Source organism: Furipterus horrens, unplaced genomic scaffold (genome assembly GCF_987537825.1).
Source record: "Furipterus horrens unplaced genomic scaffold, mFurHor1.1.pri manual_scaffold_9, whole genome shotgun sequence".
NCBI lineage: Eukaryota > Metazoa > Chordata > Mammalia > Chiroptera > Furipteridae > Furipterus > Furipterus horrens.
This window is the reverse complement of record NW_028327179.1, coordinates 40346217-40372597: the sequence shown is the minus strand read 5'-3', so window position 1 is coordinate 40372597 and position 26381 is coordinate 40346217. Positions and strand designations below refer to the sequence as shown.

General features: G+C 34.5%; 1 pseudogene across 1 annotated transcript in view; it reads right to left on the bottom strand.

The window, feature by feature from the left end:
- Window positions 1-26381, bottom strand: part of LOC150001638 (semaphorin-3D-like) — a 249311-nt pseudogene that overhangs the window by 87166 nt on the left and 135764 nt on the right. The window contains exons 3-5 of the transcript XR_016512977.1: window positions 17268-17332; window positions 6604-6723; window positions 1993-2086 (exon numbers count right to left, since the gene is read on the bottom strand). The product of XR_016512977.1 is annotated as a semaphorin-3D-like (transcript). The remainder of the gene's footprint in view (window positions 1-1992; window positions 2087-6603; window positions 6724-17267; window positions 17333-26381) is intronic.

Here is a 26381-nt window from a genome sequence, read left to right as displayed (position 1 = left end):
AGGCGGGAGGAATGGAAGAGAAGAGGAGTGGGGGGAGAAAAAGAGGAGGGGAAGCCAAATCTTCCTCCTGTTTGTTAGCGCATCATTGGGGTGGAAGAAGCGGGCAGAAAGAATGCTACCCCGATGGTAGAATATGTTGCCCTTTTGAGAGATAAGCTTCTATCTCAAGAAATCTTCTCATGGTCAACTACCATGGGCAATCCTTAACAGACCAAAATTAAAAAATAGATAACCTCTACAGAACATTTAGATATTTTAAATGCCTAAATAAAAGAACAACTAAAGATATCATTTTATCACTGAAATCCAATTTTCCTCAGGAACATATCATTAAAATTTTGTCTTTGTATAAGTGATACAGATATTCTCTAAATCCTCTGATTCTATCCATCTAAATAAGTTTTTACTTAACTAATTGAGACAACCAACCTAAATAATGACAACAGTCAACTTCAAAAGAAAAAAACAACAAAAGAGAGAAATCCAGTTAATTAAATTAAATGCAGATATGATACTGCTTTCATCTCTTAAAGCATCCCCTAAATATTTCAACGTGGGGCAAATTCCTAAAAATAGAAGCACACACAAAAATACTCAACAAAGACATTATGGGGAAAGTTTGGTAAGAGTAAAAGAGACAAATTATTAATTTGAAACAAAATTGCAAATATTTGAACATTTTCTTAGGAAAAAAAACAACAAAAAACAACAACTATCTTTCTACTCCAAAACTGAATCTGTAGATAGAGTCTTTAAAACTGTCTTCTTTGTATTTAAATAACTTAGAGAATTCCTAAGAGGGGCCACCAATGCCTACAATATGTTGTTTTTTATTAAGGGTGGGTTAACCTTTCTTGACAGATCAGAATCACAAATCATCTGTCTCATTTTTGGAGGATAATGACTGAGCATTAGTCACTATTTCAAAATACACACTTCCACTTCAAAGGAAGATCACTAGTTCTCACTAAGTGAAAATTAAAATGTCACAGTGCTTCATTCTCATAACTAACTACTCAAGCATTTGATAGATACGTTAAATAAAAAGAGACTAAATTCATGAACCAAACCAAGACAAAAGGAGTTCTTATAATGACTGAAATTCAGAAGTTGTGCTTACATTCTTCAAAGCAGACTCCAGACCACATAGTACTGCCTTCTTAAAACAGAAGAGTCATCTCATAAAAAAACGTAACATGTATACAAAGCAAGAGAAGACTGAATGTGCTTGTAAAAATTTCACATTTTCACTAATATAGTGTAATCAGAAGTAAAGCTATTATAACATTCTATTATCTGTACTCTGTAGTTTGATTCATTTATTTTATGAATTTATCCACTATGTCTTATTATTAAACCTTCCACTTAGATCTTTAAAATATATGCAACATATTATATTTAAGAAATTGCTAAATTTATAGGGACATAGCTTAGCATAAGAAAATCTGAAACATTTATATGTAATATTTTCGAACAAGTGAGCGTGTATCATTTGCACTAAAATAATTCAACCAGAAGCCCTGGTTGCTGTGGCTCAGTGGATTGAGTATCGGCCTGCGAACCAAGTATTGCTGGTTTGATTCTCAGTCAGGGCACATGACTAGGTTGCACGTCAGGTCCCCAGTTGGGGTGCATGAAAGGAAACCACACAGTGATGTTTCTCTCCCTCTCTTTCTCCTTTCCCCTCTCTCTAAAAACAAATAAATAAACAAACTTTTTTTGTAAAAAAAAGAATTTTAATTTTTAAAAATAAATAAATAATAATTCAACCAGAAGTTCATGTAAAATGTAACTGTGCAGACATTAAGAATGGCTGAGACATCACTTTTTTGATAAGGATGCTAAGCATAGAGGTTTGGCACTAAAATACTATAATGAAATAATCAGGGGAAGATTCCAAAGTAATGTAACTCAGTATGAAAATGTAGTTTAATCTACAGATACCTTTTGAGAAAAACACCTAAAGCAAGAATCGCTTGTCATTGATCTTACCTGTCATTATTGAAGCAAAAGGCTGTTGAGGATCAAAAGGACATTTCAGTCTGCCAGACTCCAAATTGTATGTCCCTAGTATGAACATAACTTCCTGTTATGAGAAATATTAACACAAAGTGAGATTTCTTAAAATATCAGAATCAGCAAGAACACAGGAGATAAGAACTAAATTCTAACTCATTAACTCAACAAAAACCGATTGAGCATGTATCATGCGCATCATGCTGTGCTCCTTAATTCTTTAGCAAATATTTCTGGCAAGATTCAATTCCCATGTTTTGATTTCTGTTTGCCCAAAGTAATAATACTGAAAGGATTTATCAATCAGAAGCACTAATAGATACTCATCAATTCATTTGGCCTGGACCACTATCATCAATAACACCATCAAACACACATATTTCTTAAGGCTAATTACTAATTTATCGAGCCTAACAAGTCAATTTCTTTATTTGAAAAATAACTTTACTATAATAATTTTACTTGCATAGCTATTACAGTCTATTTACCTAAGCATCTACAACTATTCAAAATTACTTAAGCCTTGTTGTATTTTGTAATTTTAGTGCCATAAAATGTTCTAAGGTAGGCAGTTCATTCTCATAGCTGTTGATGCATGATGGCAAAAAATATCCTGTTACAGTATTTTCACTATTATGAAAACACTGTACATATTAAAAGCCACATAGTTATTTTTGGCTGAAATATTTATTTGTACAATATTGGCCACAGACAGAATGACACTAGCATACTTTTAATATTCAGGAAAAAATAACATCTTAAGTTGAACTTTCCAAGAAAAATATGAATGTATAATGAATATAGTCCCACAAGCTTGAGTGTTTCATAATAACAATGACAACAGAGCCATCCAGCAAAATGGCTGATGATTCACCCTGCCTATGCACTAGAGAAATTCAGCATTTCAGACATTTTCTCTAGATGGTGTACCTATAAAGTCCTACCAGAACACACATTACATCTCATAAGAAAGTATCAATCAGTACTAATTATCTAGAAAGCAAGCAATGAAGTAAAAATGATAGAGGAATTAGATTATTTACTCTATTATGTTGCCATGTCAGATCTCTAAAGTTCCTGCTTTTAACTAATCTAGTCTCAGAATTCAAACTCAGTAATTTAAAATGTGTTGAAATCAATTAATAGTAGCCTCACAATGACCATGTAACATGATCAAGTCCATGTATGTTTAATTAGAACAGGTCAGCTAATGACAGGTTGTGACAGCAGAGACTAGGCATGAAAAAAAGGCCAGTGAGAGCACATTTAGGGCATGCTTTCCAACTGTGGATGGGGCCAGAGAGATGTCAGGAAGGAAAAAAGAAAGACTTGTAGATAGTGGCTCTCAAGTATATTTCAATATCATTCAGGGAACATTATTCTCCACAGATCAAACAGAACTGTTGACTCTAAAGCCTATAATGGGATACTTTAAAGGAAAAAGTTAAGCTGAGTCATAGTATGCCAGAAGATTATACTGAAGAACTAAAAAAAGAAAATATCTGAGATAATGTCACAGTTGATGCAAAGTACTAAATACTCCCTTACAATTGTACAGACTTTTGTTTTCAAAGTGCAACATTTCATTAAGGTCTCAAGATAAGCCTGTAAAATTGTCATTTGTGGGGCCCTGGCTGCTGTGGCTCAGTGGATTGAGCGTCGGCCTGCAAGCCAAGTGTTGCTGGTTCGATTCTCAGTCAGGGCACATTACTAGGTTGCACGTCAGGTCCCCAGTTGGGGGTGTGAATGAGAGGCAACCACACAGTGAAAAAAAAAAAATTGTCATTTGTAGAGGCTGAGGACAAGGTCTCCCTTATAATCTCCTGGAGAAAGGACATAGCAGGCAAGTAAGTGTCCTTGAGCCAGAGCCAAGGACACCAGCAAGAAAATGATGTAAAAAATAAGGTCTGATTAAGTGGACATCCACATGCCTGAATTACATGGCACTCTAACTTTGAAGACTACTTTGACTTTATAAAAGTTTTTCCCCATTTAATTCTTTAATTTTAATTATGCAAAAAGTATCTAAGAAGCTGCACACAGAAATATTGTTGAAATAAAGGAATAGGAAGGATGATAGGAAATATTTAATCATCACAACTAGGAAAAGTTATTATTAATATCATTCTTACTTAAAGATGAGATTTGCAGCAGCAGCAGGGAGAAGGAACATACTTCCTGTCTAATTATTTAACAGCTATTAGGGATTCCAAGTTTTGCAGAATACATGTATATGTGTACACACACACACACACACACATATATATATGATGCTATTTTTATATGAAATTTGTATAATACATTTTAAAATCCTTGTATCTTTACCTTTCTGTGTTCCTGCTGCCTACGACTATGGCTGAGTATTAAGTGGTTGGAATGGAGCAAGTGCTATGCCAAAGCCTATACTATAATTTTCTCATTTTATCCTCAAAATTACTCTGTGAGGTAGTTAGTATTAGTATCATCATTTTGCTGAATACACATAAGCTTGGAAAACTTATGAAATGTGCATAAGACCACGGAGCTGGTAAATGACTGGAGCCATAATTCAAATTCTGGCTCCCCAAGCTCAAATGATGAGTTATTGACAACAGTCTTGACTTCTGTCCTGAAAGCCATGTCCAACTGCCCACTTGGCATGACCTACTGAACATTTCTCAAATGCAGAGCATAGAAAACTAACTCACCATTCTCCCCACAAACTTGTTCCTATTCTCACCTTAATAAATAACACCACTCTCCAACTCACTGCCAAAGTCAGAAGTCTGGGATTCATTTAGCTTTTTTTATTCTTCTTCCCATTGCCCAGCTGCACTGGAGTTCCCAGAAAGGGGGCTTGCCACACTTCTCTCCTCCATCCCTTTTATATATGGCTGTTCTCTCTTCTCATCACCTCCAGAGCAACCTTATCTATTCTGAATATGGAAGAACCTCCTAAATTCCCTCCAGAAGAGCAATGAATTCCTGGGACTAATAATTCATTTAAAAAGTTAACAATCTTCAAGCAGGGCTGAATGCAATTACCTGTACTCCTGACCAGCAGCAAACTCACAAGGCTCAATACCCCCCATTCACTTGTAATTCTCTTATTCACAGAACTTGTAAATTTCACTGCCTCTGGGCTTCTTGACAGTCCCAAGCTAAATAATTAGCTCCATGTAAATTCCTTTTCAGCACTTGTGACTTTTAGAAGCTAAAGAGCACTCTTTGCATCCCTCAGCAGGTTGTGAATTAGGCCTTTAACCTCAGGCCTCAAAACACATCCAAGCTGTGGGGCTATTGCATGTAATTACACCCTATGCTGTGAGCTACTATTATATATTATCCTTCATCAAAGCTAGGCAAGAGGACATTACACAAGCAACAAAGAATGATGGATTTCAGTTGCCAAGTCTCCTAGTGGTTCAGATATTTAACTATCAGGGTTGCTTTATTTTCAAACAGTAGAGTCTGGGATGGTTAAACAAGTTGGTTAGAGAGTAAAATTTATCCAGCCATAGTTGTGGGTTTGATTTGTGCATGAATCAGTTAAGTCAATGTAAAGAAACCTGTTTCATAAACTCATATTTTAAGTTGAAACATGCAGCCAATTTATCCTGCAAATATGTGAAGTTATTCATAAGAAGTATATACATAAACACAAGGATGGCAGTGCAACCCATCAACCCATACAAAGATATGCTTCAGAGTACACGTTCTAAAGCTCAGCTGTGCAAGCTTTCTCTAGAGACAGACTGCTTTCGTTCAGTTCCTTGTCAGACCACTTAATAGTTGGGCAATCGTGGACATGTAATTTAATTCCACTGAAACTCAATCTTTTACTAACTTGTAAATTAGGAGTAACAAAGGTAATAACTTCATTAAGAGTATTGTGAAGCTACAAAGAAATAATCCACATAAAGTGCCCGACACCATCCACGATGCAAAAAAAAAACAAAAAAAAACAAAAAAAAAACTACTCTAATATATTAGTTATTAATTAAATTACTGAAATAGGCATGTTTCTCATTTGTTGAAATGCTCATAAATAGGCGGAATACATTACTTCTAATTAATACATACTTTATTTCTACTTTGTCAATTTGGTCCAGCAGTGTGCTAATATAACTACCTATACAGTTATAAGAAAATCATTAAATTTTCTGTATTCAGTCTCTACTATTGTAAATATAAGTAATAAGTCAAATTCGTTGAATGGGAAAATGAAATTTCTTATAATTCCACTGCGATGTTTTTTGCGAAATGGATTTTTACCAAGAGCAACATTGTATACAGCTCTAGTAATAAATGAAGTTAAAGGGAAAATGAAGACATACATAGAGCTCAAAGAAAAAAAGTACTCCCAACATTTTATACTATTAATTTTGATAATCTCACCAAAAAAAATTTTTTTAATACAAAAAATTTGATTAGGTGAATAGTGTATAACAAAATTGCAATTCATAAAGTAGTTGGGAACATGAGTTTTTATATAGTTCACAAACTACATGACTCCATATTTACCTTCAAATCTTCCTGTTTAATGTCTTAGGCATTAAGTAACAAGGTATTACAAAACATTGTTTTCATGCAATTTCATTATATTACCTCCTTGTAGACTCCAAGATCAATATATCTACATATTGGATAAAATGTTCCAGTTCCACACACGTAAATGTAAGTTTTGTTATAGGGTTGAAGTACTCGAATAAAATTTGCACATTCTGTCTATTGGGCATTAAAACAAAACAAAACAAAACAAAACAAAACATTAGCACACAATTCAAGTTTTTGAAATATTATTATTCATACCACCTGTTTTTCAAGTAAATAAATCATCAAAAATTAGAGAAAATGAAAAAGATTTAGGAGAAATGAACCCCTGATTTAGCAAAGGAGGCAAAAAAAAATTAGAAACTGTGGCTTAAATGAATGGCTTTGAAAAAGCTTTTTGAAGTTTTAAAGGTTGTGAACTAACTAGAGAGCTAGAATGAACATCTCTATAATGGTACTCAATGGGCTCTAGAGAAAGTATATACATAGAATATTAATGATGTATCCATACTTTCAAGGAAGAACAAAATCCATCATGTTCTGATGTCCACATATTGTCTATCTTGTATAGAGTCTATTGTTTGTAACATCAACTTCTTCAGCTACATTGAACAAAACACTGAACACAGATGTGTATTCCTATATATGCCTTCTGTTCTTCTTGGCTGGAATGCCCTACCATTTTGTTTCCATTTATTTTCAATATTACAGAGTCTTTAAGACTAATTCCTGTTTATTCCAAGAATCTTTTCTGTTTTACCATGAATATTTTATACCAAGTCCAATTTTTGAAGATATTTTTACATTTCTAATGGTTTTGTATATACTTAGGCCTAAAAAATATTTATTTACATCCTCATTATCCCCGTAACAATTATTTTCTATCCTCCAGTCACTTGTAAATAGTGACTCTCAATTTTTCATATCATTTTTGTTATTATATATTATTTTCAAGTTACTTTCTATAAGTGACTTATCATTACAAAATTATTAGAAAAAATTTTTTAACCATAGATTCATGATTCCTGTACCTAAAGACCCCTGAGAAAACACTTGGCTATAGCATACTTTTATTCTATATTGACTCTACTCAAGAGATGGGCAAGTATTTACTAAGGAAGCTGGAAAGCTATGAAACCACTGAGATTCATTTTTTAAAAATTCCAGTTTCTCCATGTTGTCACTGCTGTTATTGGGGTTGTTAGGAGAAATTGAAAAACACACACACACACAAAGAAAAACACCAATGACATAATTAGATTGGTAGGATGGTTCTTAGAACTAAATTTTAAAAAATTTAAAAAGCAGACAACAACTTAATTGATAGGATTGTTACATGTTTTAAAATTAGATAATATAATACTTAATAATTATTTATCACTTGCCCTATACTAAATATAAATTTCTCAGTGGCTCTTCTGATTTTACAGGGAAAAGCTGTGACAGAGTTCCGAGTATCTACCCAGCTACCCCGGCAATTTTATGTCTCAAGAATTTATAGATTCCAATTAATGAAATCTGCACATTTTATCACAGGAGAATTGTTACAGTGGACACATTAAGTCTTCTGCTCTTTACTTCCTTATACACAACACAGTTGCTTAAGACAATATGAAAGAACAATAATAGTCCCTCAGCCCCACAAGTAAAGGATGCTTCTTTATCAGTGAAGATTCAGCCTCTCTAATAGGAGCATGATCACCAAATATGGTTGCTTAGATTGCATGCTGAAAAAAAAAAAAAGTCATATCTAAGGATGGGCAAATCACACTGCAGCCATCTTTATTGTCCTGAATATTTTCATGTGTTTAGTATATGTTCCCATAGATTTATTATATGTAAACTCCCCCAAAAGGAATACTTTTATTTAGTAAGACAATTTTCTGGCAGATAGTTTTGCTTAAAAAAATCATATTATGTCAATGTTTCACTTTCTTGCCAAGGTGTCTGATGAAGAGAACTGATTTTCTATTTGCTGAAACGCACCATAGGAAATGAGCTTCATGTCCCTTAACATCAAGTTAGGCAAGCTCAAATAAAACCCTATCTCAGAGAGCAAATATGCCATACTAATGGTTTTGAACAAATAATGGGGACACAGTAATATAAGAACATCTCAGACAAAATGTAGGCAATCACCAGATAAACTGTAATGATGGCTTCATTGCTAGGGTAAGAGGTTTTAATATTTTATTTTGCTCACTCATGCACACTGAAGGTACTTTTATTGCTTAGTTTTCCCTCCATTAAGAGCTTTATGCAAGGGTGATATCTACACAAGGAATAGCACATGCAGAGGGTAAGAGTAGACTTTTTTTTTTAAGTGTATCTTATTGATTATATTGTTACAATAGTTCCAATTTTTTCCCCTTTGCTCCCCTCCGCCCAGCACCCCCCTCCCCCAACAATCCCCTCCCCAAGTCCATGCCCATGGGTCATACATATAAGCTCTCCTGCCTCACCCTTTCTTATATTCTTCTTCTTCTTCTTTTTAAATAATTAATTAAATAATTAATTATTTTAACAATAAAAAATAACAATCCCTCCCTCTCAGACTTAAGACCCTTAATACAAGAGTAGATTTGTACAACTGGAGTGAGGTGGGACTGAGTCACTGCCAAATATTTTCTCATTTTCCCAAAAGCTCAGTTTTACCAAATAGTCCTATAATTGAAGGGTAATTGTTATAGACTGAATATCTGTGTTCTCCCCAAATTCATAGGTTGGACCCCTAACCTCCCAGTGTGATGGTACTGGGAGGTGGGGCCCTTGGGAGGTAATCAGTTTAAGAAGAGATCCTAAGAGTAGGATGCTAATGGTGCGATGAAGAAGAGACTGGGGAGCTTGCTCTCTCACTCTCTGCCATGGGGAGATAGAACAAACTAAGAGGAGAATTTTCACCGGGAACCAAACCCGTCGGCACCTTGATCCTGGCCATCTCAGCCTCCAGAACTGTGAGACGTAAACATCTGTTGGTTCAGTCACCCAGTGGGCATTATTTTGTTCTAGTAGCCCAAGGTGAATGAGACATTCGTTTTACCAGATTCTGATCTAAATATTTTTTAAAAGAAATAAAACAAGGCCCTTTCCAGTTGACAAATTATGGAGTTAGGAAGATTAAGAATTGTGAGACAGCACTATTTGTAAAGGCAAATAGGGCCCCGGGTAAAGTTTTATACACGCAAGAGAGATCATTTTAATGATGATGAAGAAAAAGCTCTGAATCACACCCAAAACATTTCACATATTTTAACTTTTCTAGGAGTACTTACTAACATGCAGACAGCCCAGGAAAATAACCTATTATGCTAGTTTCTGACTTGGTAAGATATTACCAAGGATTTAGCTATGAAATTCCTCCCTTCTCTCAGATTGGGTTGACATGGAATAAAACAACATGTGGATGGGCCCTGAGTTATGTGTCATATATAGCTTACAAAAACGTCAGCATCTTCACTTTTCTGTACTGAAGTTGATAGAGGGTAGTTCTCTAAGCAGCCTGGAGGCAATGAAAAGGCATTGGCTGCCTAAAGGAAAGAATCTGGGAAACAGAGATCCTAAAAGATAAGGTCTCTTAATTCAAAATTGCCTGAAGTGGACATTTTGGCCAAATCAGTGATGTGAGGGAAAAACTTTATACAATGATTTCCCTTTTAATTTGTAACCTAATTTTTATTTTGGTCTCAAAGATTCTCTGTTGTTTTCTTCTTACGCACAAAGTTTCCAAGTTCTGTTTAAATAGCACAAGCAATAATTAACTTGATTTAATTCACTTAGTGACTTGCATGGCTATTAATGGTAGCGTAATTCCATGAGGTATGAAGAAAGATAACATTGAGAAGCAGCTTTTGCAACTTTTCCTGAAAGCTAGCCAATTTGTCAGCTACTGCCTACAATGGCAAGGGCTGTTGCAGTACCGAATTTCTCCTTCCTTCCCTCATTCCTCCTACCTACTCCCCTTCCCACCTATTCCCCCCTCACCCCTCCCATTGGAGGAAAAATAGATGGGAAGAAAGCGAGAAAACAAGTATCAACTTTTAAAAATTCTCTCAAATAACATTTGTTTAAATATTTTACCTTTCACATACATCCACACTGGTATATATAACTAACTAAATAAAACAAATATAAAACTGAGTTAGTAGCTGTGAGTTAGTACTTGGAGAAAGACAAATATGTTTTACCCTATGTATTAACACTTGGAATTTTAGTCTCTCCCTATATACCAAGAAAAATATTAACAAAATAAAAGGACATGTAATTCTCTAGACTTAAATATAGTCCAGTCAAATCCAATAATATATAATAACTCCAATGAATACATATTTAAATGTATTTCTGATAACTGAATATACTTTGTTAATTTTAATTTATTTAGGTTATATATGGAAAGGTACTCATAATTTAGGAATCTGATCTGTTTCCATTTTTAGAATATTTTTCAGAATATTGGGATCATCAAACACTTTTGATCATTAATTCATGCCTGTCATTGTGCTACATATTAGGTTTGTCTAGCAGACCTCAGATAGAATCCAGTCTGCAGAGATATTTGTTCAAGTCTTATAGTTTTGAAAATATTTTCACACTTCAAAATAGTTACATGAAAATTCAAATATCACATTTCTTTCTTTAAAATACAAGATTTAACAGCTCTACAGAGCTAAACCCAGTTGTGGTGGGAGGGCAAAGGTAAAAACATTCTAAAGAAATATATGAAAGATATGCTTACTTAAATATTTAAAAGTCTATATCAAAGAGGACAACTTGGAAAGAATAATTTTTACATGAGTGGATCACAAAGTAAGAGTATACTTTATATTATGTTATATTTATAGATATATATATATAATTTGCATATCTTGAAAATCTGTAACTAACCAGTAAAGAAAAGGAAAGCACTGTAATTTAAAAATGAACAAATTGTAGGGATATGCCATTCCAAAAAATAAATTATAATTTTACAGCTACATACAATATTAAGTTTTAATAGTAATACAAAATGCAAGCTGAAACAACAAAAATAACTTTATTTTTGTTGGCAAACATTTCATATATTTACTTTCTTCATTTATATTTTAGTATTAAATATTATCTATATATTGTATCCAATATTATCAAGGGAATGGGAAATATGATCTCCCATGAACACTGCTGCTGGTTAACATGTAAGAGGCATAAACTTCCTGGAGGGCTATTTTTCAATGTGTATAAAATGTTTATATCCTTTGACCAGTAATTGTACTCAATAGTCAAAGATGTTCACAAATTTTTATATGAGGTTTTCCATGTGCAGCATCATTTACAATAATTAAAATTGGATTTATACCAAACTGCTAACAATAAGGGATTGATGAAATAATATATAGAGGAATGCAGTATAGCTACTAAAAGGAGTGTTATAAAAAGAAATTTAATGACATGGGAAAATACTCATGGCAGTCTGTGAAGTGAAAAAAAATGTTAAGGGACTATGTATACAATGATTTCATTCTGAAAAGTAGTAAATAGATAAGATAGAAGAATAAACATCAAAATATCACCAGCTCCAGCTACCTATGGGTAATGTTCACGGGGGGTAACATGTTTACAAATGACTTCCATATAATTTGCAAACTTTCTACAATTAACACTTTGTCTTACTTTCAAACACCTAAAAAATAAGATGTAACATAGAACTTTAGAAGCAAGAGCCTTTGAACTCTATGTAATGTCTCTATGACAGGCTGTGCACCTCCACAGTTAAGCTGACAAGGACCAGGCTGCCTACAACCTATGCGTTCTTTTGTCTGGAGTGACCTGTTTACCCTACTTTTTATAGTCAGGACTAAAGATATTCTTTACTAACTTTCTTTCAAAAAACATTGTAAGCAGAAACAAGGTACTACCAAATAGCTTTCTATCATCTCTTTCTTTCCTTGAATTAAACTGGGGAGTGTGTTCAAGAAAGTGGAATAGTTCTCTCTTGTTTTCTCATCTTCTGCTCCTTCCCCACCCCAATTAGCTAACTCTCATTATGGTAAATAATTCACTATTTTTCAGTTATATAGTACCTTTGTGTAAAGGGACAGTCTTTCCAAACACTTGTTAATCCTAAACACACTCTTGGGAATGAGGTAAAAATTACTAGAGAGAAGGGAAAAGAGAGGGTAATACCAAAGGTAGTAAAATGTGTCAATAAAAGTCCACATTTGTCTCAGTTTTCTGTTGGCAGAAGTCTATGCAATGTTGAATAATGAAGATCTATATTATGGTGACATTGAAGAGAGAACTTATTTGAGGGATAGAGATGTCAGACCTTAAATGTGGAGTGCAGACCTTTAGGTGTAGGTTTTAGTGTTGTGGGAGAGCACAGATTGTGGGAGCAAAACTCCTGGATTCAATTACTGGCTTCACTATTTTACTAGATATGTGATACTAGGCAAGTCATTTAATTTTTCTGGCCTCAGTCTTCTCATCTGGAAAATGAGAAATAATAATAAAGTCTAGCATAACGGATAGTCATAAGGATTAAATGAGATTGTAAAGCGTTAAAAACAACTCCCAGAACACGCTAAGTGCTATAAAAGTGTTAGCTATTCTTAGTAACTCTAAAATATTATTTTAAAGGAGGAAATTAAAAAGGGAGACAAAGACTTGTATTATCCCTACATGATTCAACATCAAACTTTACGGAGAAAAAGGAGAAAAGCTTCCCAATTCTCTAATCCTGGGGTACACGAGGTGTGCTTGAAGGTTAGAGATTACAGCTAGCTCCTCAATACAACTGAATTAGAAGAGTAGTTTTCGTGTGCTGACTCTTATGTGCTCATCTTCAGAAAAGTTCATCACCCTTTGCTTTAACTTAATAATAGGGCCAACTGAGTTACTATATAACTAGAATTGGTGAACATACTGAAGTGGGAACACTGTCACAATTAAAGCCATCACTTACTGTTTGACCTTGAGTGTTTATCCCTCATCTACTCCATGGGAAAACTGACATTAGTTTATGGGAGTAAATCTGAAACACCTTTTTCCTATTTGCCTTGAGTGTATTTATCATACACTTAATACTGGCAAAACACAAAAAATTAAGGCATTTGTACTGTTTATGACATGTTTCTACTGTTAATCAACAAGGTCAATTTTGAAACTCTCATAACCAAAGCATCTGTTTACCTGCAAGTTCGACAAGTACTGAGGCTTTTGCAGACCTGGGTACTTGCTCAGAGTTTGGATATTGAACAGGGTGAAGAGATTAGAGACATGAGAGAAAGAAAAAATATATTCTAGAATAATTTAATCTCTTTTCTTTCTAGTAAAATAAACATAAAATTGTTTCCTGTTGCATTTGATGCTAACGGTACTGTGGCTGTATAATTCATCACTGAGTAATATCTATATCGCTCCTTAGATTGAAAGCCCCATGACAATAGATACTCTATCACTTTCAAACACATATTTAGGCTCTTAATAAATATTAGTTTAATAAGTGACCAAACAAATGAGTGAACACGTTCCTTGTCTCAGATTTTTAATCCTCTAACCTTCTACTTGATTCATTAGGCATCATGTGTCATATTTTGTTACTGTTATCACATTAATAGTGAGAATTTTAAAATCTAATTCTGCTTTCATATAACACACACTATTTGTTACTAAACATGAAAGCATTGCTCTGCCTAATAACCCTGGGTTATTGTGGTTGGAAACAACATTAGAGGATGTTGCAAAAGAAGCCTCAACAATCCATGTTTTTGCCCAAAGTTAGAACTTCTTATCATCTAGAGTTACATTCAGGAAGTGATTTATTTGGGGAAAAGGAAAAAGAAAAAGCAGTTCTCCCTATCTCCACAGTGCAATAAGTCAGAGCAGAACACAGAACATCTGGCCTAAATCACAGCACTCAGATGAGGAGAAGAGGCAGTCGCTGCTGGAGACAAAACAGGCAACTCCATGTGGGGGAGAGTGCAGGACAACTTGGACAATGCAAAAGCAATCCAGACAGGTCACCCCAAGGATGAATGGGTTAGTCACACCTACCTCAGGCTTTGCTCTGGTCCTCAAGGCAGCTTAAACTACAAGTCGATATTAGGAGCCCACTATTTATCCTTTATAAGGTATTTTATATAATTATGCTTTAGTAAATTTTAGAGTAAATATTTCTAGTTTTTATTCCGGAATGTTGTGTCGTTCATTTTTAATATCTCCATATGTCAATTTTTGAAAGAATCCTTCCAGATTTTGTAAGTTTAATTTTAAGCCAAATTAAATTAACTATTGATTGTATGTTTGTAATGCTACAACTGAGGACTTTGTATACATTCACAAAATGCATGTATATAAATGAAAAATATACAATCTTAGAAATATATTTTCTGATGGTTTACTTTTAAATATTTTAAATGAATCTGAGATTTTCTGTAAGAATAATAATATTCAGAATTAACATTACAGAAAGTTAAGTAATTATAAATTTTTGAGAATAATGCCATTCCTTTTATTTTTTTATTTTTATTTTTTATTTTATTTTTTTTTATTTTGGTTTTTCAATTACAGTTGTCCCCTTTTCCCTAATTTCTCTCCCCTACCCAACCCACCCCCTCTCCCGCAATCATATCCCTCCCCGTTGTCCATGTCCATGAGTCATTTATACGGGTTCTTTGACTAAACCCTTCCCTTATCCCCCTTCTCTCCCTCTCCCCTCCCCCCTATTGACTGCTATTCTGCTCTTTGTTCTATTTAGTTCCTTTGTTTGTGTTGTTCTTTAGTTTCCTGTATTAGGTGATATCATATGGTATTTTGCTTTCTTTGCCTGGCTTATTTCACTAAGCATAATTCTCTCTAGTTCCATCCATGTTGTCGCAAATGGCGGGAGTTCCTTCTTTCTTTCTGCTACATAGTATTCCATTGTGTAAATGTACCACAGCTTTTTGATCCACTCATCTACAGATGGGCACTTAGGTTGTTTCAGCACTTAGCTATTGTAAACAGTGCTGCAATGAACATAGGGGTGCATGAGTTCTTTTGAATTGGTGTTTTAAGATTCTTCGGGTATAATCCTAGTAGTGGAGTCGCTGGTTCAAAAGGCAGTTCCATTTTTAATCTTTTGAGGTAATTCCATACTGTTCTCCATAGTGGCTGCACCAGTCTGCATTCCCACCAACAGTGCAGTAGGGTTCCCGTTTCTCCACATCCTCGCCAGCACTTGTTGCTTGTTGATTTGCTGATAATGGCCATTCTGACTGGTGTAAAATGGTATCTCATTGTGGTTTTTATTTGCATCTCCCTGATGGCTAATGATGTTGAGCATTTTTTCATGTGTCTATGGACCTTCTGTATGTCCTCTTCGGAGAAGTGTTTGTTCAGGTCCTTTGCCCAAAGCAATTTACAGATTCAATGCAATCCCTATTAAAATACCAATGACATATTTCACAGACCTAGAACAAATACTCCATAAATTCATATGGAACCAAAAAAGACCCTGAATAGCAAAAGCAATCTTGAGACAGAAGAACACAGCAGGAGGAATCACAACACCAGATATCAAACAATACTACAAAGCCACTGTAATCAAAACAGTCTGGTACTGGCATAAGAACAGACATATCGATCAGTGGAACAGAATAGAGAGTCCAGAAATAAACCCAGGCCTCTATGGTCAACTAATATTTGATAAAGGAGGAAGGAACATAAAATGGAGTGAGAAGAGCCTCTTTAACAAATGGTGCTGGGAGAACTGGATAGGGACCTGCAAAAAAATGAAACTAGACCACCAACTTACACCACACACGAGAATAAACTCAAGATGGATCAAAGACTTAAATGTAAGCTGTGACACCATAAAAGTCCTAGAGGAAAACATAGGCAAGAAAATATCAGGTATCTCACGTAACAATCCCTTCACGGATACATCTCCTAAAGCAAGAGAAATAAAGGAAAAAATAAATAAATGGGATTACATCAAACTAAAGAGTTTCTGCTCAGCAAAAGAAAACATCAGCAAGATGAAAAGGAAACCAACCATATGGGAAAACATATTTGCCAATGACATCACAGACAGGGGACTGATTTCCAAAATATATAAAGAGCTGATACGACTCAACATCAAGAAAACAAACAACCCAATGCCATTCCTTTTAGCAAGGCAGAAAGATTTTATATCATAATCTTTACACAGAATAAGTTAGTGTAGTTTTAAAAACCTCCGCTGCCTTGCGGCATACCTCTTCAGGGGAAAGGCTAAGGGAGTAAACCCCGACAGAAAATCCGGAGCCGGAGTCCCTAAGGCGGTTTGACGTTGTAGTCAACACCGGCAACTCCTGCGGCGCACCTGAAGCCAAGCTGTATTGACTCCGTCTTTCCCTTGGATCCTTCAGCTGCGAAGAGAGGGGGGGTCTGCTGCATGGGCAACAGCGGACCCTCCATATCACCCTGCCCAGGCTCTGTAGCTTCAGCTCCACTGGAGAGGACACTCCAGCTTCATCGCAAGATGTCGATTCAACACGGGAGGAGACAGATACCGTGTCACTCCCGAGTCGGACTGCATAACCATTCTCGGCGGTGCAGATAGACTCTTGGGAAGCTACACCATCGTCTCTCGAGACGGACGGCTGCCGACGACGACGAGTTTTAAAAACAGTACACTAATGCGATTAATTCAATAAAAACCAATATAAATATTTACTATATATCAGTACAAATTTAACAAAAATATTTTTAAGTCTCATAGTTACATTGGCATCTTTCCCAGCTAATTTACATAATTCCACCCATTCCTTTGCAGCAGGCCGATAAATCTGTAACAAATTCCAAGGCGTGTTAGAATCAAATATCTAAAACACCCTAAATTCAAATTAGGGAAGTGAGTATGTGAATTTAAAGAGCGCATATCAAGCCAAGAATATGTTGTTAGATATGATTTTAAAATTTTGATATTTAAATAATTTCCAAAGCCACTCTAAAAAAATTTATAAGAAAAAACTCTACATAACCATCCACTTTGATTTTTCACCTTATTTATTTTTAAATGCATTTATTAATGGGTGAGTTATGCTGATAAAGCCATAAGTTTTCATTGTGATGTAAACAAAATTTCAGATTAGCATTTGCTTAAGTAAGAGATTCTCTTTTTCACCCTGTTTTTCTGTGTTTACTCAGAGTGGTATGGTAGTGCGTTAGAAACATGTGCGATGCGGTGTGGGCAACAGCTCTTCGTCACAAGAGTAAGTTATTACTCACTCCAAGTCAAAGACCGGTGTGAGTCTGTTGACAATACAGAGTGGGCAAAAGTAGACTTACCGTTGTTTGTGTAGAAAATAATACAATAATTAATAAGTAATAATAAAAAAATAAAATCTGTGTTTCACGTACTCACAACTGTGAACCTACTTTTGCTCCACCCCATTGAACACATATGGAGCTCAGATGCAACTGTCACTTAGGTAAGTTTTAAGATTTTATTTATTTATTTTTAGAGAGAGGGGAAAGGAGGGAAAAAGAGAGGGAGAGAAACATCAATGTGGTTGCCTCTCACGTGCCTGAACGGGGGACCTGGCCTGAAACCCAGGCATGTTTCCTGACAGGGAATAGAACCAGCGACCCTTTGGTTCACAGGCCAGTGCCCAATCCACTGAGCCACACCAGCCAGAGCTAATTAAGAATTATATATGCATAATCTTATTCTTATTTAAATCTCACAATGACCATATGAGATAGCTGTATTTACTCTTTCCATTTTCAGGTCAGAAAACTTATTTATACAGTCATGAAACCACATGTCAAAGGCCATGAAACTAGTTCACAGCAGAGCCAAAATATGACCAAAAGTGTCTCCTGAACTTACAGGGGGAAGGGGGTCTCAATTACTACGTAATAACTATTATTTGGGCAAATAAGGACAAGGGTTGCAAACTCCTTGGTTGGTAGCTTCTAATCATATTTTAACAGTCTTGAATTTATCACAAAGTATTTTTTTAAACAAACTTTAGAAACTGTCAGGAAGTTTTTACAAACTAAGGTTCAAATAGTTAGACTATTCATTAGCTTACAGAAAAAAAAAAAAAGTTCTCTGTTAAGCTATAGGCAAGAAGAAACAAGAAGAGCAAGCTCGGAGTTGCTTATAAAGTTCCAAGAGTTCCTGACAAATTATTATGTTTTTCACCAGTGTTAACAGAAAATGTGTTCAGAGGTGAGGAAAAGGAAAATATCCTGAGGGAAATCACTGAGACTTGTTCAACCTGGAATTAACAAATGGCTTAGAAGTCGCTAAGGTTTATATGATATTATCTTCATAATGAAATTTTAGGGTTTTGTGTCTGAATAAAGAAAAACAGAGAAGAGTGGTCAATCTCCATTAATAGCAATGAAATTATTGCAATTTTTAAATGAAGCAAGGATGATCAGTTAGAGTACACTTCAGCAACCTACAATCCAAAGGTATACACAGGCAGGGTGGCTGAGCCAGCAGCAGCTCAAATGACAAGCTAACCTTGATATGGTGGTTCACAATAAGGACTTAAAGACGCTCTTTATTCAGACATGGTTTAAATCACTGCAATTATATGCTTTCACAGAATTTTACACCGTAGCCAGCATTAAAACATGAATGGACAGCAATAAAAAGCAATAAGAATGGATCTTAGCAATTCATTATTACATTAAAAAAATATTCCTTAAAATTACAAACAGCATGGTCCCCATCAAATAATGTTAAAAACAGCTAAAATACAATAGACACACACACACACACACACACACACACATGATACATATGTAAAAAGAAAAGCATGAAACTGATGAATAGAGGATTCAGAAAAATGGTTATCGAAGATTGGAAAAAAAATGGAAAACTGGTGGTAGGAAGCAAGTTATTTACCAGATCTTAGCTTTTGCTCTGAATGACACATTTTCAGGTGTTTGATACTTAAAAACAACGAAGTAATGTAAGTTAGTAAATAAATAAACCAAAATAGTCCATGCATATGCCAATTGACAATAGTCAGTCATCAATCTGGAATTATGAAGTCCTAAGTAAATGAATAGTAAAACTGAAGCACTGCAGCTGACAGGAAATTTGAAAGTTTCTTCAAGATTTTTTTATTGTTTTTTATGTTTTTAACAGTAAAAATACTAAACCGCGTGTTCTTTTTTTCTCCTTTACAAATAGAGTCTTGAATTTATGAAAATTTTGCTTCATATTTGATCTCATGAACTCAAGGTATCCTTTCAATTTTTTCTTGATGATTCTTTTAAAAATTTTTAGTTGTGATTAAGATATACATAACAAAATTTGCCATCTTAGCCATTGAAGGTATAAAGCTCAGTATTAAGTATTATTCATTTTGTGCAACCAATCTTTAGAATTCTTTCATTGTGAAAAACTGAAACTCTATACTTACTGATTCTCAAATATCAGAGTGTTTTTACAAGAGACAGCTCTGTATCATTGGTTTGAAAATAAGTTGAACACAAAATGTATGTCCATGATATCTCAATTGGTTTCATCTTTAGCTCATTTTCTTTGATCTAATCTAAATTAATATTTACTTGAGTCCTTTAGATAAGTTAGATCTTGCTTTTTTATTTTATAAGATGGCCAGGTTTAATCACATTTCAGAAATAAATTTAGAACAAGTATTTACAGACTTGGTCAAACCTGAATATATTATTGGCATTAATACTATAGACAAAAGAAAAGTGTAGAACTCTTTCATATTAGGTAAATGAGACTTAAAGGAGAGAAAGGTCATCAGAGGGTTCGATTTTTCTCCTTAAACCAGTGTACTGGGTGATTGAGTTAAAGTAAATTATGCGATCAATGATGTTTTTAAAATTGATTTTGAATATATTTATGAGGGATTCAAAAAAGAGAGTTATTTAAAGAATCACAAAATGTGGAAGCAATCTTTCTATCATTTTTGATGAAAGTTCCAAAGTTAGCACAGAATAGTTCCTGATCATTAATCATTTGTTCATTACACACATGATTATGAAGGGCCTTCTGTATGCCCAGAACGGTGTGGCACTGAGGTGGTAAGATCTGAGAAAGGAAGACCACTCTATAAATAGATAAAGGGAGTCCATTTCCATAGGAGATACAAATAAAGAGAGAAAAGAGCAGGGAGGATGGAACCACTATGCTCAGGGAGCATCAAAAACACCCAGTGATAAACAAAAGTGTCTGTCAGTCCTGACTTTTGAGCTATTGCTTTAAAATGTTTGCTCCTAACAGTTTCAATGCTAATATAATAGTTCAGTTTAATATTTTGTTCTAATTTTGTCTTAAGAACTTGACATTAAAATAGTGATTTTAGATTATATTTTTTCTTTGCAAAAGAATACAAATATATAAAAGATGTTTTATTTTTTAACATTTTCAGTTATTGATTATAAGTCATGTAATTATAAAATGAATATGCTGTCTTAGTTAATGAAGCAATAGAACTAAAATTGTACATTTTAGAGACTGGGAATTTGAAGTGGGTAAATATTATACAAAGATACACAGCACTGGGAATTTGTTGAACTCCAGAAACCAATTTTAGTCAAGTCTTCTATTTTCTGTTTATAAAGAAAACTTCCAAGATGTCATTTCATTTTTCATCATTTACCTTCAATCCCATCGAATCTAGCAGCTGTTAAAAATACAGATTATCCTTGGAACAATGTTATTATAGCACAGGAATTCAAAGACAGTATCACAAAGATAACTTTATTGCTTAAGGTAACATTCAAGCCTTAAAAATAAAGATTAGTAAGGATTATATATTGGCTTATTTTGGCACAATGTTGTCAAGAATCTAAAAATCACAAATAAAATTATCTTCATAACAACTACCTAGGAAATATCTGGCTGTCTTCCAGACTCTAAACATTTACTTAAAAAGAAAAACCATTGTAGTTGTGCCAGTATTTAAAATATATAATTTTAATTATGATTTATGGTAGAATTTTATTTGTGACCTAGTCATTAGAATAAAGGATTTAAAAAAATATTCCTTTTGATTCTTTGTTGGTAAAGAATGTAAAGAAATAAAATTTTTCTTAATTCAGTCTATAAACAGAAGAAAACAAATAAACCACACTCATATTTACATAGAGTTTGCAGAAATATGTTCAAGTGACATGTTAGTTTAAATAATATCTTGAAATGATAATGTGGCATGTATCTCTAGCTCTTTCTATATAAAGCATTCCACCACTTTTGTATTTTATTTTTCTAGTCAAATTGTGTTTCTGTGTGTGGGGTGTGGTGATTACAGAGGGGAAAGAAGAGTAATAGAGAAAGAAATAAAGACAGAGACACTCATGGGTACATAGAAGAAGAAAGAGAGATGTACTCTACTTGGGTATAAAATAACATATTTCATATATACCCTCACTTCAGCATAGTTAATAGAAAAGCCCAAGAAGTACCTACCATTCTGAGATTATTTCAGTAGCCCAGTCAGTACAGTTTGAGATGACCTCATTCTCAGACAGAACTCAGACAGAAACCACATCTCACACTTAAAAATACAGTTTTCATAATATCTATAAGAATCTCTCTTGAAAATTAGTAAACAGTTTGAGGAAGTGGTTACCAATATTCTTATTGGTTTATGAATTCACCAGCAATAAAATGTCCTACATGTATGCTTGCACTTGAGTGCCTTGTACAAGCAGTTCATGCCATATCAAAAATTTCATTAAGCAGGACAAAACAAAGGCACACACCCCTCTTTCTAAAAGTCGATGCAAGCTTTGTGCAGTGCTAGTATCTAAAAGTTGATGCAGCTGCTCCGTTCTCAGAAAGTTATGCACAAATATTTTTCTTTCACTTATCAAAGAAAGGCATTTGCACAATTGCCATGTTTTAACTGTCCTGAAATATTCCCACACAGAGTAGTTCTTAACTCATGTATGATGCACCAGATACAGGTTTTAAGGCTGGGAGCTTGGAGTTTAGATACCAAAAATCTCACATACGTAGAAAGCTCACTGCTGCTCTCCCCGCCCACATCAGAACAGACATCAGAAATCAAACAGACCTCTGTGGGCCCACATCAGCCCAACAGGCTCTCTTAATATAATTATCCAGGATGTAACCACTAATTTTACCACTACTAAATAATTAAGGGGTTGCATATTGGTTTTAATTTAGTGTTAACCTTATAGATCAAGTAGATAACAGAAAACTACTGTGGGAAAAAGGAGTAAATAAATTTATAAGATTTCTCCACTTGGAAGTGACAATATATGTGGTTAATGTTTTAAAACAAATATGTCTGTTAAGACTCCATATTCTATAACATGCTGACTTAACCATGTTAGTATGTTTATCTTATTTTCATAATATTTTACAATTGACATTATAATTTCCAAAAAGTTAATTTTTGCATTTACCCTTGGAAGACTCAAATAGGAACCTCAGAAAATACATATGTAGTGTTTTCTTCAGCAGCCCATGTACTAAAGATTAGCATTGCCCTGAACAAAGATAACACACAAATTTGTGCATTCTATAATTTTTAAAAAAGAATAAGAGCAAAAATATATATGTATATTTTTCTTTTAGAGTTATAGAATATATATTTACCAGTATGAGAGAGATCATTCTAATAAAATAAAAAAGGTTTTCAGTCACTTTATAAATGATAATTTGATAAAGTTTTATTTTAAAGACATGTTTGCAAAAATAGATTTAATATTAATTCTCTGATAAAGATATAGTGGGGGGCTGCATATGTAAAAATACAGTCTTTGATCTAGTTATCTTATATCAATTTTATTTGCTTATGTGTGTCTCAAATCTAAATTCTGTTTGTTTGTTTTGTTTTTGGTTGTTTCTTTTTTGAAGCATTCTACTTCACATGAAATAAATTTAGGCCAGAGGAACTCACAAATAAAATACTACAATGTCCCTAACAATTATTATTTCATTCATAATTTTTATAATTCATTAACAGTTATCATTTGATAAGATGAAAAAGTCAGGCAATTTATTTTTAATTATTTAATTTTAGGCAAGTTACAGAAACACTCAAACTGTGATAAGACCTTATAACAACATCCTAAGAAAATTCTAAATATATCTGGTCTTTGTTTCACCTTTGGAAAAGCAATTTGACTCGTTAGCAAGTGCAAGGTCAGTCAAATGCCCTTTGGCCTAATTCAAAAAACAACTGAATAGAATACAAAAGAGGAAGTTACAATTTGTTCATAAAACCTAATTAAACACAAAAAAAATTTAGAGTCATAAAAATGCAAGTGACCATCTCTATCAAAGAACAGAATTCAAGTTCTTAAAAGGTTACAAAGAAGTTGTAAAAATATTGTCCTAAATGCTTCATGGTGCAAGCGTTTGAACAACCAATGATGACTCTGGGTTCCAAGGACAGAGAGAGTAAGAGAGTTTAGCTCAGAGAATGACTATTTCAAAATAAAGACAGGAGTACCAAAGGAAAAGCTTGCATAATAGAGACTAGCTGGAGTAGAAATTTTTATAGACAAGAATTTTAAATTCTTCATTTTGGTATCTGACATGCTCATGTAGCTTCCTTCATGAAGTTTTGGGTGAGAATGGTCTCTTCCTTTCTTTTTTAGGACTCAGGTCAAAATTTCTTTTACATTTAGCTTTCTTCCACAAGTCATCTTGTTATTCTAACACACTAGTGTTTATCATATCCATCTGCAATTTGCATTTTGCAAGAAAATTCAATTTGGGATCTCTCCTAGACACAAAGGTCAATGAAATGCAGTGGAATTTAAAGACATGAGTTTGAGTCCCTACTCATTAGCAGGTAATGCGGCACTTTCAAATGCTATCTCAGTGTTATCCTCAGAATGAGCTTGTTCTTCCTAGAATACACCTGACTTCTTCTTAAAGATCCTTTCCTATAAATGTCCATGTTAATGTCATCTCCCAGAAAGGCCTTCTTTGAAGGCCAACCTAGTTTCCCAAGAATATTGCCTTTTTAAATAACATTTAACACTAACTGATATTTTGTTATTTGTTTCCTTTTCTCTTCTGCATTAATCTCCTCCCCACTTCCATGACAACAGAGCCTAAATGGTTCTATTCTCCACTATAGTCCCAGCATGCAATAGAATGTTAGGAACAGTGTAGGAGTTCAATAAATATGTGTTGCAAGAAAGTTAAAGAAATGTTATTGTGTCATACAAATTAAAAGAATGTCCAAGGAATCTACAAATGGATTGGTAATTTTGAATGTGTATCCAATTATTCTTGTGGCTAAATTTCAAAATCTTGTAAGGAATACAGGTCACGATCTCCATTATCTTGTTTAAAGGAGTACAGGACTCATTGAAGTTTGTGGCCATTGTTCTTGAGTGACAAGGGACATTGCTTCTTCTCCTACCATCCTTAACACCTGGCACAGTAGCACAGCAATAACAAACGCTCAATAATTGCTGCAAAGAGCTCTGCACAGTTTCCCTTAAAATGGAGACAGAGTTCTTGTCAAGAGTCCTGGCAGAGATGCAGGAGCAGTCTGACAATATCCTGAAGGTCTGTTACAGTGACCAGATGGGACCTGAACATCAGCACCCAAGCTCAGGAGCCAGCACATCCTTGAATGAGGCAATTGTTTCACCTCTGTGACTGCCAGACAGCATGTACTCTGCAGGCAGTGGGAACAGATTAATCACCATGAAACTAAGCAGGGTGCCTCATACCCAAAGTTAATTTATTGGGATGTCCGCATGGTTTCCAAGTGTTTATATGTTCTAATTTCAAGAATTAATTAAGAATATAAAGGATGGCAATTTTCTTATATCAATAATTTGATTTTAAATAGGAAGGTATTTATTATGACTCTTTCCCCCTGATTAATAGACTTACAGGGTAAAGCATTAGATGGGGAATGTCTTTTTCAGCCATGAAGTGAGTTAATGAACTCAAGTCAGAAAGTCATTCTGATTTACAAAAGCATTTCTGCTTATACTCAATATAAACCCAACAAGTACAGGACCCTCATGTATGAAAACCCCCTTGTTTTAGACATCCTTAAGGAAGGGAAAATAACAAAGTTCTTTTCATGCTACACAAAGATGGGTGTTTAAATATTCCACTGAAAGTTATTATATTTAAAATTATAAACTCATTTAGCATATTTTCCTAATAAAAATACCTTCAAATAGGGCAGAGTTTGATGAATTTCAAGTAATCAAACTAATTTTTATAATTGCATTCTTAGTTTTCATGTTCAATAAGAAGAAAAATAATACAGTAATTACATTATGATTGCTAGGTGGAAGGAAAGGAAAAAACTATCACATTTGTAAATGTAGAATTACTTTTTTAAAAAATATCTTTTATTATATTTTATAGATTATATTGTCACAATAGTTCCATTTTTCCCCCTTTGTCCACCCCCCCCCGCCCAGCACTCCCCTCCCGCAGCAATCCCTCCCTTCCCCAGTCCATGTCCATGGTTCCTGCATGCAGTCTCTCCAGTTTCTCCCTTTCCTATGTTACCATTATTTTATAATTACATCATTAATTGATTTTTTTATAACAATAAAAAAAGTATCATTCCCCCCCCTCAGACTTTAGACCCTTTGTAATCTTAGAGAGGAGAGTGGGCGACGGTCTCCTGCTCTTCTAGCTGCTTCAAGCTGGGCGTGGTTGTCGTCCTACCTACCCTTGGGTCCAGAAATCCCTAATAAGATTGGGGGTGTGGAGGGGAGGGTGGCCTTCCCACATGGGGAAGGGTCATGCAGACTCCAGGTCAGCTGGCTGTCCCCAGACTATGATGTGCTTGGTTTCACAGGTTGGCGTCCTTGTTGTATTTCATTAACTCCTCTCAGCATTCGCTCCTGAAGTCCCTCCATAACAGGAGCGAGCA